The sequence below is a fragment of the Pteropus alecto genome, unplaced genomic scaffold, assembly GCF_000325575.1.
Source record: "Pteropus alecto unplaced genomic scaffold, ASM32557v1 scaffold20, whole genome shotgun sequence".
NCBI classification, from domain to species: domain Eukaryota; kingdom Metazoa; phylum Chordata; class Mammalia; order Chiroptera; family Pteropodidae; genus Pteropus; species Pteropus alecto.
Window position 1 is genome coordinate 33,982,700 of NW_006436298.1, and position 14,806 is coordinate 33,997,505.

The following is a 14,806-nucleotide window of genomic DNA, read 5'->3' on the forward strand; positions in this document are numbered from 1 at the left end:
ATGAAAAAATATCAATACATATAACACCACAGAAGCTCGCTGGACTCCAAAATAATTTTTAAGAGTATAAAGAGGTCCATAGACCAAAAAGTTTGAGAACTGCTGAACAAAGGAAATTTGGTCCTGCCTGCTTTTAATGGAGGAGAGGGTCATATACCATGTTCCTTCTTCTTTAAATTTACTGCCCAAAGACGTTATCCCTACCTCTATTAACTGTATTATAGTTTTGAACCCATAACAAATAATCTATCATGGACACTAAACATTTTTGATACAGACATTTTAAATAAATATGAAACAGCTAAAATGCAAATTTATATCTACTACCTTCCCTTCAAGCATCAGCAATTGAGAAAAACTATTTTAGTCTTAATTTGAATTATTTATTTTGCTTTAATAATCCTATTTCGATGGTGCTATTTTTATTTCATGATAATATTCAGTAGTTCAACCTGATAGGTTAACTCAACATTTATGATCTAACCCAAAGAAAAAAAAATCATTTATAATTATTTTCATAAGAAACCATTTTCTAGATTGCAATTAAATTCATAAAGAAACCTGTAGAATACAATCACTTTTTCACTGAATATTTCCACTACTTAGTTGAGACAAAGTTAGCAAATGTACGCAAATATACACCTCTGCTTTAGCAAATATATGCCGAATACACATCTCTGCTTTACTTTTGCCTTTTGGGTTGCCAAGAACAAAAAATCACTACAAATGAACTCCAGAGAAAGAAAATCTCTTACAATTATCTCTTACAAAAAAATTCTTACAATAATTATCGACACAAGAACAAAAAGGTCTAGACACCAAGGGAGCACTTATCCTCTCTCCCTCACTTGGTGCTTCTACTTATCACATTCAATATTTCTTTTCTGTTACCTCATACCTCTTCCTGACCTTCCTCTACAATAAAAAAAAATAATAATAAAACTTCTTCATTATAAACTGAGTCTCTCTATTGTACATCTATAATAAAACTTTTCTCTTAGGAACTGATTCATTTTCCCAATTTCTAATTCCCAATAGAGGAATTTGATCAGTTCTTGGGCAAAGTAAACTTTCTAAGTCTCAATTTTCCCATCTGAAAAATGGGGAGATAATATTTACCTCATAAAGCTGTTATAAATCAACAAGTCTTAAAAGATAAGCCTAGTAGATAGAAAGAAAAGAGAATTTGTGGCAGCAAGAAGTGAGTGTGAATGGCATGTTCAGAAAACCACATGTAGATTAAGCTAAGGCAGAGTGGGTTTGCAGGAGCATAGAAGGAACAAGACTTGCTAAAGTAGAGTCAGGCTAAGAAGGGTAATGCCAACCACTCTAAGGAGTGTGGAGTCTCTACTCTGTTTTATAGGGAAAACCACTGAAGAGTTTTATCCAAGGATGAGAACACAGAAGAAAAATACATTAAGAGAAGGAGGCAGGTAAGATTACAACTTCAGTCCTATTGAATTTTGGTCATGCTGAATTTGAACTGAAAATAAAGATTTATAAATAAAGAGTAAAACCAAGAGAATTAGCAGCAGTCTCAGAATGCAGGGAATGGCTGAAGTAAGAACTCATGAAGTTGTGAGATGGTCCTCTTCCAACTATTCTGACCGATTTTCAAAAAAATAAACATCCATACGTTTATCCATCCAGTTCTGAAAACAGAGTTCTTTAAAACAATATTAACCTTTACTGTGGAATACATCTGATCACTTCCATTTCCATAAAAAAGTAATCTTCCAGTTTGTGTCTAATAAATTTTATTAAAACCCACCATTAGAGCCTTTACCAGCAGAATAACACTAATCTAAGGTGGTGCTGTAGTACTAAGAACAGACTCCAATATTCAAGGGCCATGACATTTGGATTTTTAAATCATCCATAATTGTTTATGTAAATGGAGAAATACATGAATTTCTGTCATTTTAAAGGACCTTTTTACTTTGAGGGTAAATTTCTATACATTTTCTTTTTACTTTGAGGGTAAATTTCTATATATATATTTACTATTGTTATCATTCTGTGAGCATTTAGATAAACAGGGAAAATATACTTCCCAGTGCCTCAAGTAGGCCTGAAAATTTTGTAATATGTGAAATGAATGAGAAAGAAACACTGGTGGTTATGCATTTTATATAAATTACTAAAGAATATAGGTATTCAAGAGGAATTTTTACTTCTTTTAGGTCTAAAACATTAGGTTCAACAATTTGCTATAATAGAGGTAGTATAGAATAGTGATTAAGAACATGGTTTTGATGTCATACTGCCTAGATTCTAACCTTGGCCCTGAAATTTACTCACTGTTATCAATCTGTGCTTCAAGTTTCCTCAACAGGAAAATGGAGATAATAACAGTACCTACCTCATAGGAATGGGGTAGGTACTGTTATTATTTTAACTAGTTAAAATATGTTAAGAGCTTTATAGAGTATTGAGTTTAAATGTTAAATATTATTATTTATCTTGGAACAAGTAATCCAGTCAGACTCTTCTTTTAAGTGAAGGGGTCTTTCACTGCATGGTTTTTCAAGTATTTTACCATTCTCAGTATGGGGAATAAGGCTCCTATTTTTCCATCATGGTGTCCACAGAGTACCGAGTCATAGTATTTTAAGTTGAGTGCAACTGTAAAGTCTTATATAATAAAGAACTTTAATTCCCCCTCTCTTCTCTAATTATCACTTGTGAGTATATAAAAAATCTAAAATATTGACCTTGTAATTGCCTCATACTATTAAATATACTCACTTTAATAATTATGCCTTCCTCAAACCCTATCATTTCTTGGTTCTTATGCTTTCTCTTTATTGTGGTATACATTGTTTTTAGGTATCTGTCAGAAAACCCAGAAAATAATAATCTGGGACTCTTGACTATCAGGTCAAGTAACCCTATACCTCTCAACTGTCCCAGAGTATATCACTGCATATGACATAATAATGTTATTGATATTCATAGCCATCCCTTTGAGCCAACAAGAAAAGGCTAATTATCTTAATATGTTCTCTTTAGCAAGATATTTTAGAGACTGCCTTTTTAAAAATGTTTAAATTTAAATGAGTGACCTTTAATTGTCTAATCTAGGGTGTTAACTCTTTTGTAGTATAAGTAAAATCCTATTTTATTATGTATTATATCAACCTCTGATCTGTTTAACATGTATGTTTCCAATTGCTGAAGATCACCCTTGCATAAAGATACAAGATTGATAGATGGCAAGTTTTATTGGACAAAATATTCTGTATAACAAGTTACATTTAATCTTGGCCCATGGAGGTATCTTTGTTGTAATAAAAAATTGCTTGTTTTAAGATATGTTGTAAAATATCAAGAAATAGAGAAAAGGTTGACCATCACAAGTTTTATAAGTATCTCCAGTTTGCTTTAAGTTTTGTATATGTGTGAATATGGTTTACAAAAATAACTATTTCATTTAACTAGCGTGTTATGGGAGACATAAAAACATGTCAGATGATCAATGAATGTTGCTTTACAGAATCATATTCAGTTCTATTTGTTCCCATTAATTGACAGAAACATGATCTTGCACCATTTTCACCCCATTTACCTAAGGAAATTCCTACTACCGCTGTTTCTCATTATCTTTTTTTTTATATACTTGTATCAACTAAAGTAAGGAATAAGAACTTTGTTGTATTAATAGTGAGAATAATAATGACACTGGTAGTAGTAGCAAGAATAATAGTAGTAAGAATGATAACGACAACAAATAATGGTAGTTTTCAATTTCCTGAGTGCCTAGAATGTATAGGCACTGTGCTAAGTATATTATATATATTATCTCCTTGCAACGATCCTATGGGGAAAATGTTATTCCCATTTTAAGGTTTAGAAAAACTGAAGTTCAAAGAGGTTAAATACCTTGCCTAAAATCACGTGGCTAGTAAGTGGTAGAACAGAAATTCAAACCAAGTCAGCCTCTTTAACATTACATACAACCCTGACTTCTGCTAGTAAATTGTGCAGTCAAAAGAGGTTTTGGTTTATGGCAACTGTGGTAGAAATATTAATCTAATTTGGAAGGGAAACTCCCTTATAGATATATATAAGCAATTATTCTACAAAATTGCTTACCTACTAAGAGAATCTAAATGAGCAGTGTGACACCTCTGGCTGCTACTTAGAACAGAATTAACCTTTGCCCTCACTTCCTCTATCATTTGCCTTTAATGGATGAGAAAACTATTTTCCTTGAAAAGGAAATAAATCAATATCATTAATTTTTTTAAAACTGTTCATTTACTGATATTAAGGAATTAAAAGATATATAACACATGGTTTAGAACACAGAGTAAAGGGCACTAATGTATTATGTGAATGAGAGTACAAACTGACATAACCATTCATCCTGAAGGGTAATCTGCCAACAGCAGCAAATTGTAAAAGCAAATACCCTTTGGACCCAAAAATTTCACTTTAGAATATATTCCCAGGAAATTATTGCAGGAGTAAAAGATAAATGAAAAACAATTGATAGGCAATAAGTAATTATTACAAAGATATTTATAATACTAAAATATCAGAAATATCTATCACATTATTTCTTACTACAGGATAATGTTCAAAATATATTAATTAGTTAAGACATATAAAAAGCATAACAGTTTTTGGAAAAAACAAATTCTATTTAGACAGAAAATACTGAACACATTCACTCAGGCATAAGCAATGATGGATCTGTCTTTGGGCAGTAGATTATGTGTAATTTGTGATTTCTGCCATTTATGCTTTGAGTTTTTCCAAGCTTTCTTTATTGAGGATATACCGATTGTGTAATTGAAGAAGCAAAATAAAGAAATAAAAGGATTCTCCACCTCTCCTCTGCTTATTTTTAAGACAATCTATATTCAATACTTCAAGTGAAAAATACTGTATTCTATTTAGTTTACATATGATAGATGACTATCACTAAAGTTTTTCTAAAGTTGAAAATTTCTATCAAAATGCAAAGTATCATCCTATAAAAGTTAAATATTTAAAGGTTTTTTTAAGCAAGTAAATTTCTGTGCATTAAATGCTACTTTTAAATAATTCTGTTAGAAAACAATTCGAGGTCTTCATAAGCATCGCCAAGATTTTCTGGAGTAGGATTTCCTACAGAAGATCACAATATTACAATTGCAAGGTTTCACTGAACATGTAAGATTTCTGTATGGACTACTTTCTTCAATAGCTACAAAAGGACAGTTATCAACTTATTCTGACCCTTAAAATATGACCTATCCAAGTATCTCCCTATCATGAAATACAAAAGCCAATTTACACTGAGAAATCATCTTTAAAAATTCTCTAACCTAGATTTGCCCACCCTATTCCTATTTAATGATCCTGTTAGGCTATCTGTATTTCAAAATGTGTAATTATGTCAGAAACTGCCCACTTAAACTTAGTACTTTCAATAAATAACCTAACTGTGGTTACAATATATACAACTTGAAATACTCTAGTAAGGTGTTATATCAAAAATTATTTTCCATTAGAACTTCTGGATACTTTTTAAACTATTTCAAAAAACAATTTAGAGATATCTACTCAAAAATTAATAAATTATATAAGTTAGGAAATGTGTTCAATTTTATTGCAGGGCCCTCCTCCCACTGCCATATTAGACAACCATTTCGCCATTACTTAAGTATCACTGTGTAGAATTTAAATTTCTTTTGTACAACAAAAGCAACATGTGACTTTCAAGCATCCCTTACTTACAGGTCCTACATAGCCCAAGGCTGAAAGTCCACGGATAGTTTTCCTTCACTATCTGTTGCTTCTAGTTGAGATTTAACCCCCTCTCCTCTCCTAGCCAAACTGTCGACCAACTTCTTCAGATAAGTCCAGCCATTGCAATTCTGGCTTCTAGAAGGGAACAATTCAGGACCAAGTCAATAGAAATTAAATTTGGGGCTGAGGAAGAAAAGGGAATGAGGTAAGGGTAAGCACCACTGAAATTACTGCATTCTACCTTCAGTTCCCCACTGCAGAAAAGTTAACTTACCTACTCTCTCTTCACATACTTTTTATCACGAATTCTCTTCATGCTCTTCCTTGGAAATGCTCCAAAGAAGTCTGAGTGTTCTTCCAAATATACAGAAAATGACTTTTCGTTTCTGGGATCCCAAAAAAATCCACCATTTGTATCTTTCCTTGATCTGATCCTTTCCTAAGAGTCTTTTTACTCCTTCTCCAAATTCCCATTTGTTATTTGTATCAACTCTTAGAAAACCTCAAAAAAGATATGACTTGCTCTGTTAACAGGAAAAGAGAAAGAAATGCTAACACTATTTTGTGTCTTAGTAAAAGAAGAAAGAAATCCTAGTTACAAAAAGAGTAGGTGATAACAAGAGGCTAATAATGAACCTATGGAAGAGAAGAAAAAAAATGAAGGCCAAATGTCAGGAAATGCTGCGTGTGCTCTGGGGACTAAGAATGAAAGAGTTCTAGTCTAATCCTTTAGCTTCCAAACTAGAAAACCTGTTTTCCAGACCCCAACGCTCACTCCGGTGCCTCCAGAGAGCACATTGGTGAATTCTGTGCTGCCCAGGTCACTGGAGTTACCATGAAAAGCCAGAAATGTGCCCTTTAGAACTCGTAAGCTAGTGCTCTGAAGATATTTTTCTATAGAAACATTCTTATCAAGTAATGGTGGATTTCATACCATCAGCATTATAGTTCATGTAAAAGGCTATAAGACTAAATTGGGGACCCATTACAAAAAATACTCCTAAAAAGAAAAAGTATTCCTACTTCTACTCAGTAACTCCTAAAAAAAAAAAACACAACTTTTAAAAAATTAATTCTTGAAACATTGCTCATTTGTATGTCATCTACTACCTATACTTCTGATGCAACCACAACTAGTAGAGCAACATTCAGAAAAGCAATTTCCTTTCTCCCTATAAAAAAAATGAATCTCCTTTTTCTAAACTTAAATATCCTGAGTAGCAGATTGCCTGATTGTAGCAGTCCAAGCCATTGCTGGAAAGCAACCCAACAGTGGGATGAGAGTAATTTCACACGTATCTTCTATTTAAGCAGTCACACATGTTATGACACTGCCCAAATGCCAAAGTGTGAGCAAAGAAACTTTTATAATCCTAAGTTTCAGTTGAAGAACCCTTTAAAGCTTAAGGGAAAAAACCTGCTACTCTAATTCTAAATTTGTTACTTCAAAAGTACAGGTAATATAGAATAATTTTTTTCTATCCTTAAAAATACAACTATAAGCAATTAGGGGGATCATTTTATAAACTATGTAAATGTCTAACCAATGTACTGTATACTTGAAACTAATAATAAAATAAAATTTTAAAAAATACAACTATAAATTTTTCACTACTCCAAGGAAATACAAGGAATAATTTTTACTCCATTATTATCTGAGAACCTGATTATTTTATGTAAATATTAACAAATGTACATTCTTTTTCTCAGGCCCTTCTAATTAAAAAGCTCCAATGCTAACAATTTCTAAGTTAGTCCACAGTCCTTTTCAGTAGTTAAAATATATTCTTTTCCCATTTCACCATAAGCTAATAGCAGAGACTCTGACCTCCAACTTTTCAAGGTCAAACCTAAGCTACTAATACAAAATAAAACTCGAATTTAAATTTAATCAATTACAAACTCTAATTGATAACTTCTGTCATATTTTTAAATGAAGGTAAAATTTCATATACAGCCAAATCTCAGTTAACTAAAGATCTGACTGTCCAATGCTCATTCTGCCTTTATTTTTCCTTCCAACTTGCACTTTTGGCTCTTCACTTCTCTCTATTTCATAAGAGAATTTTAAAAGAAGATGATGCATAGATTAGACAATTCCAAGTAGAAAGAAGAATTCATCTATTCCAACTTTCTACCTGATAAGTAATCCTTCCAACAATACTGATATACACAGAAACTCTTCTATTCAGTAAGTACCTGGGATCCCAGCTCCTCTGGAGTAAGTCCTACCTACCACTTACATTTACTTCCAGCCCTGGGTACCTGGACTAGATACATATCCTTTGGGAGCAGATATTTCAGTATCGTTTGAAAATTACAAGCCAAATATCTTCAAAAAGTAGAGGCTTAAGGGCATTTAATTCCGACTCTACCTTCTGCCACATAGAAGCCTATCACTGTGCTGGTCAGAGCAGAATTAAGAGAGACAGATCTAGTTCTTTCATTCATTTACAGCAAGCTAAAAACTGCAAAATACACCCTTAGCAGCTATATTAAACGATTCTGTTCATTTACATTTCATTAAGAGTTGGATAGTAGCAAAAGAAGGATTAAACATAGGCCAGTATTAAGTTTATGACTGTCTTCAATTACATATATATATGTAAAACATTTCTATTATTTCTCTATGCACTACTAAAATAAGGGTTATCATTTCACTCACCAGCCTCAGTGACAATAAATACAACATATTCGGTAAAATATGTAGGTAAATGTCACCATTTACGACTCTATACAGTATAGTTATATTTAATGACCACCAGTCTTAGTCCCAAAGCACATCTAAAAATCATTGTTGAACATCCAGTAGTTACAGTATCCACTTTATTTTACTTTATGATAAAAGGTTTACACAGCAGAGGTAAAGAAGAACCTGATAAAAAATTATCTAAAAATAAACTTCTTAGTAATATGAATAGTTACCATAAAGAAAAATGTTTTCACAATCAAAATAGAGGATGACAGTTTAAAATCTTATTTGGCAGAAAAATGTGAAAAATTAATGAATCTAGGTAAAGGGTATCCAAGTTCTTTATACTATTCTTATAACATTTCTATTTTGCAGTTATTTCAACATAAAACAATTTAAACACCTAAAATGAAAACAAGGAAGATTATATTTAAAACATTTCTTTAATACCACCAATATTTTACCACACGGTTCAGGAGAAAGTATATTTAGAAGAATGTAGGGAAGTGTTAGCATTTAAGGCCACTTTATTACTTTTTAAATGTTTCAAAATATTTTCCTTATGTCAATAAACTGAAATGACACATTAAAAATTACCCCAAACTTGCATAATTTCAAGCAAATCTAGTAAGTTTTCTTTCATGATTTTTCTTCCAATTACAAATGACACCTTTTATTTTCTTCCAAACACAGGAACTTTGTCAAGAAAATATTCTTTAAGCAACAAAACATCAAGCATTTGCTTATTTAATTCAGCACCATAGTCTCAAAAACTAAAAGAATTCTCAAACATAATTGAAATTATGCTTACAAGTCTCTATTCATTTGGTAATTCAATTAAGTATAAAAATCTAATGACTTCCAAATACTTAAAAATATTTAGGGAACATTTAAACACTGATTAACATGTTCTAAATCTATTTAATACTTTAGATTTGATGTTAGGAAACATTTATCTTTGCTATGTAGAATAAATCTAGTAAGTAAAAAGCCTTCATTTTTAAACATCCCAAAATGGGCACAAATTATAACTAGTCTAACTTCAATGCTGCCCAGCAAAGACACACACCTAAAACTTTAGTCATAATTTTTTTAATCTGACATAAAGAGCACTTTTAATGACTCTAATTTTTCTTCAATCTGCTAAAGAAAATAGTCTAAGTATTTTAGTATAAAAAATTAAGATGTTGCACTAAAGATTAACCACCTAAAGTACAATAAGAAAACATATCCATGCATTTTAATATGTCAAATTCATGAAAAAAAATTGTACCAATGTACACATAATACTTAGTCATATTAAAACTATTATCTTAAAACAATATAATTAAATATCTATTCCAAGACCTACACAGAATTTCAGCTATCAAATAAAACAGTATAATTTAGCGTAAATGTACACGTACTTTATAAATCTGGCAATTTGAATGCAAAAGCATTTAATGTATATATCCTATTTGCAAGTAAACAATCATAAGACTTAACTGTTTTTAATGAAATTGTATTTGTCAAATAAAAACTTTAATAGCTCATTATGTAACAATAAAATTAAACACATGGTTCTTGCCCAAAATGACTTTTAGGAAACAGTTCACCAAACATTTCAATGCCTATAAATCCAATAAAATAGGACACTAATCCATAGCTATAAATGCTGTATTTTTCCTTCCCAACAAATGCTAGGTTTCTTAATATGGAGGAAAAAACAACCCATGCACATAACAAAAAGATGTCCTGTGTTCTTAAGATTTTCAACTAGTTTATTTTAAAAAATAGTAACATGCTATACCCAGTATATCATACTCAAAAATAAAACAACAACACATCCAGTAACTTAATGCCTTATCAGCAGTTTTCACCCTTCCTATGGTTTTGCTGAAGTCAATAAGATTCACAAATATCAACCAAAAGTATTTACTGATGTCCTATTATATACCTTATATTGTGCTGTTAATATATTTGCAATCATTTTTATTTTGATTTTTAAACAAATCCCAAATAATCCGATATTGCTAAAAATATATGTATACGGAAAAAAATATTCCTCAATAACCAATGTGCAAAGAAGCCCTTAAACTTTGATATAAGAAGCAAAAACTAGTTTTAAATACTGATACCATTTAACATCTTTTAATATTTATATGTATTTTCAAATACGAAATATTATTTTAGTTCTTCCTCACCAAAACTGTGCTTAATTAAGCTCTTCTGGCGCTGTATGCAATCATAAACAGGAAACAGCAAACAACAGCCCAAATAAATAGGCTTGAGAGACTTAGAATTTGAGTACACAGAATCAATAGCACACAAGATAAAGGTACAATCTGACTGCTCTCAAACAGTGAAATGTTCAGCATTACCATTCATGGCATTCAAAATGATAAGCCAAACAAGCAACAATCATGAAAACAATTACCTAATATTCATTATGTTTATGATAGCACAATTGCAATTAATAATTTACAAGCTCTTTTAACTTAACAGTTTTAAAACTTACAGTTGAAATTAAATATTCATTTAAAAAATAAGTTATAATACATCCCCAAATCAGGCCCAAACCCAACTGTGACTGACTATGCCTGATTTGACAGCTGGAACATTCTGCTTTGTCTACTTTCCCTAAAAGACACAAGGTGGGCACAAACAACACTGCCTTCTAATGGTTTTAATCTACATATACATACAGACAACAAAAGAAAGATTTTAAATAATCCATTCCACTTAAATTTTTCTTCTACGTAATAGTGTGAAAATTATATAACTAACCTAGTTCTTGAAACTGATCATTCTATATGCAGAATTAGCAACACAGAAAAAGCAAATTAAAAAAATCATCCCCATTAAGACATTTTTAAAAGCATTAATATGTACTTTCTTTGAAATTTTTCTGGATATGAAAATTATCAGTGTGGCATTACACTTATTGTAAGAAAACCAAAGCTAAATATCATATTTCTTGGATTAAAGCATTCCCAATTTGAATAAGACAAGCAATTACCATTAGAGGGAGGTTATATCTAATGGATTTTAACTGTATACTGCAATGCAAAATTATTAACAAATGAAACAACCTGAATCACTTAATATTTTTCAACAGAATTTACTCTGTTTGAAATAATGTGAAGATTTTAATGTTTTCCTATCAGCATTAATATTTTTTAATATTTTAAAATATCTTATTTTTAAATAAATGCAAACTAATTTTGAAAATTAGAAACACCCCTAAGAATAATATACTATAAATTGGACAAAAATCAATAATCTAAAAGTAATTATTTTAATTACATAACATATCTCTTAGAAAAACAATATACTTTAAAATTTTTGATAATTTTTACTTTTTAAATTTAAGAATTCTTAAATGCGTAACTTCAATTAATATTGCTATAAAAACTAGAATAATTACCACTAGAATCTAAGTTACGCATTTGAGACGTGCGCAATTAAAAAAATAAGTTTATCAAATGATCTAAAATTGTTTCCTAAGATCCAAAAGTGATATATTGGCCTTGCACATTATCTACACATAATTTTTTTTAAAACACTCGATTTTGATATTTCTTTCTTTTAAAAAGATCTATTCGCTTACCTCAAAAAGCATTTTCTAAGATAAGATTCTTTTAGAACATTTAGCATTTCACACTTATCTCTCCCTACTTTGAAATTATTTCATCATTTTTAATCCTTAGTACTCTCCTCCTCTTTTACCTTGAGCTTTGTTCTTTTCCTTACCTTCTCTTTTATGCCCTTGTTTTTGTCTTTTCATATTTCATCCTTTCTTTAAGCCAGCAGTATGTGAAGCCAAAGTGGCTTATGTCACCAAGTCTGAGACAGTACGAAAAATAAATTCTTACTATTTTAAAAGGGAGAAAAATAAGCCAGTTATCATCTGGGAGAGGAAGAAGGGAATTTAACCTACCAGACAAGCCTGTCCAATAAAACTCAGACTCGAATCAAGTGATTATAACTTCTCATACACACACGTACAGCTCTTGGAAAGCATCCAAAAATTTTTTGGTTTCCTCTCTCTTGTCTAGAAAGAGGACTAAAAAAATAATTGGGCTATAATAATTCAATCTCTTTCACCCATCTATTGAACACAAAAATGTTTTAAATAAAAATCATTATAAGCTGGGACTTTAAATGTTTTGACAATTTTTAATTTAATTTAAACACAAATCTGAGGGAAGGAAAGGCTAAACTGTTTTCTGCTTCCTACAATTTTTGCTCCAACTAATAGGAGTAGCAATTACTAAATATGCAATTGCTTGGTTATTCAAAAATAAAAATCCAAATTTTGCTACTAAAAAAAAATATCTAAAGCAATTCCATAAGCCTTTAAAAATTTGATTTTCAGTATATCATCATATTTGAGTAGGCTATTTTCAATTTTTTAAAAACTAATTAACTTTTTAACAACTTATGATAATACTGATTTTCATTTCAGAAGTCATACAAATTTATTTTTTAAAAAAGCACAGGTTTAATGCCTATCTGCAAATAAAGCTTTATGACAAATATCTAAAGCTAAATAAATGATCACCAACTGATTCACCTAGCAAGGGTGTCCTATGAGTATTCAAAATATTTCTAATGAGAATAGTTTTCATGTTGCCTAACAGCTGTTGTTTATAAAAATTATCATTAATAATATTACTACTACCTATCATATGGCATGCATGCACTTGTAGTATGTTCAAATCCATAGCAATACTCACATTTTAAATCTTTCATTACGGAACATATTAACAATAAGGCAGTGAATTGAAAGAAATGGATATCACAGTGACTATGGTTAGAGATATTCAAAACTTTAAATTATTCTACTTCTTTGAAGACAGAAGAATGGAGAAAAAGGCTCCTTACAAAGTACTGACCAAATTAAAGCTGTGTCTTTAATTGGTACAGATTTGAAAGAATGGTCAGACACTCCTTTCACACTTTCTACAGGCAAAAAATGGCCTCCGATTTATAGAAATATAAACTGGTGTTGAATGCTATTATCTAAGAGTACATCTACATACTATTGTCCTAAAAATGTTCCAATGTCTCTCCCACATACCAAGCTGTGCAATTTACGTTGCTGATGCTCCTATTACCTGAGGATATTTCAGTCCATGCAGAAAGTGCTGCTTCTGCCTTTCTAACTACAGCCTCTAAAACTTCAGAGGCCAAAAAAGAAAAAACCAATAAATGTAAATAAAATTTTTAAAAAATAATAAAATTCTGCATGGCTAAAGCACTATAGGCAAAGGCTAAAGCCAAATGACAAACTGGAAAAAAAAATATTTAGAACTCCAATAACATATAAGGAACTAATACATCTACTATATAAAAAGTGCCTAGTAACTTGGAAAAAAATCAGCAACTTGGTAGCAAAATGAGCTGAGGATGAATAGTCACAAAAAAAGAAACCCAAATGGTTTTTAGACATATTAAAAGACACCCCACCAGATTCATAATGGGAGAAACACAAATTAAAACTTTGATACCCAGTCTTGCCTATTAAAATAGCGAAAGTCTAATAGATTGGCAATGTATTATTGGCAAGGCTGAGGGAAACAAGCACTCTCAGTCCATTTCCACTGCTTATACAAACGAGAAATGATATAACCCCTAAGGAGGGAAAACTGGGAATATTGACCAAAATCTTAAGTGTCTGTGTCCTTTGACCAAGCAATCCTATTGTGGGAATCTCTCCTACAAATACACTTAAATTTGTACAAAATAAGATATGTATAAACTGACATGACAATTCTTGTAATATCAAGAGAGTGGGCACAAACTAAGTACTGAATGAATGAATCATGCTACCTCCAAAAAAATAAAATACTATATCACAGTTACCAAAGAGAAGAGAAAAAAAATGAGAGATTTTATGAAAATCTGTGTAGATAGCATGCTGTCCTTGTGTAAATATTATCTACTTATTGTAATAGAAAGAATATGAAAATATGATTCTATTTTTTCATAGTTTCATAAAAAAAAACACTGTTCACACATAGAGAACAGAGAAGATGGAAACAAGTAGAAACGAGATTTCTTGTATGTATTTTTTTAAAGAATTTTGTTTGAGCCAATAACCTTTTTAAAGGATAAAATCAAAAGTGCTGCTTTGTCAGATATTAAAGTGAAAAACTACTACTTAACTCTTTTAAATGACTTGTAATATTCTATCAATTACTAAATAGATGTTTCCAAACAGAGTGATGAGGTAGCAGATGCCATATCAATACCTATATAGTCAGTAAAAATATTACTTGGTAACTGACTGTATGCAAGGCTCCTGGGGGAAAAAAAAAAAAGACCAAGCTTCAAAACTTTAATATCAATATAGCTTGGTCAGTTTATAGCTAGAAAAAAGCATTCTATATA

The 14,806-nt window shown here is 30.9% G+C and overlaps 1 protein-coding gene across 1 annotated transcript in view; it reads right to left on the reverse strand.

Moving 5' to 3' along the window:
* The window catches only part of FBXL17 (F-box and leucine rich repeat protein 17), a gene marked incomplete at its 5' end in the record, with an annotated part of 440,618 nt that overhangs the window by 368,727 nt on the left and 57,085 nt on the right, over positions 1 to 14,806 (reverse strand). The window lies entirely within an intron of this gene.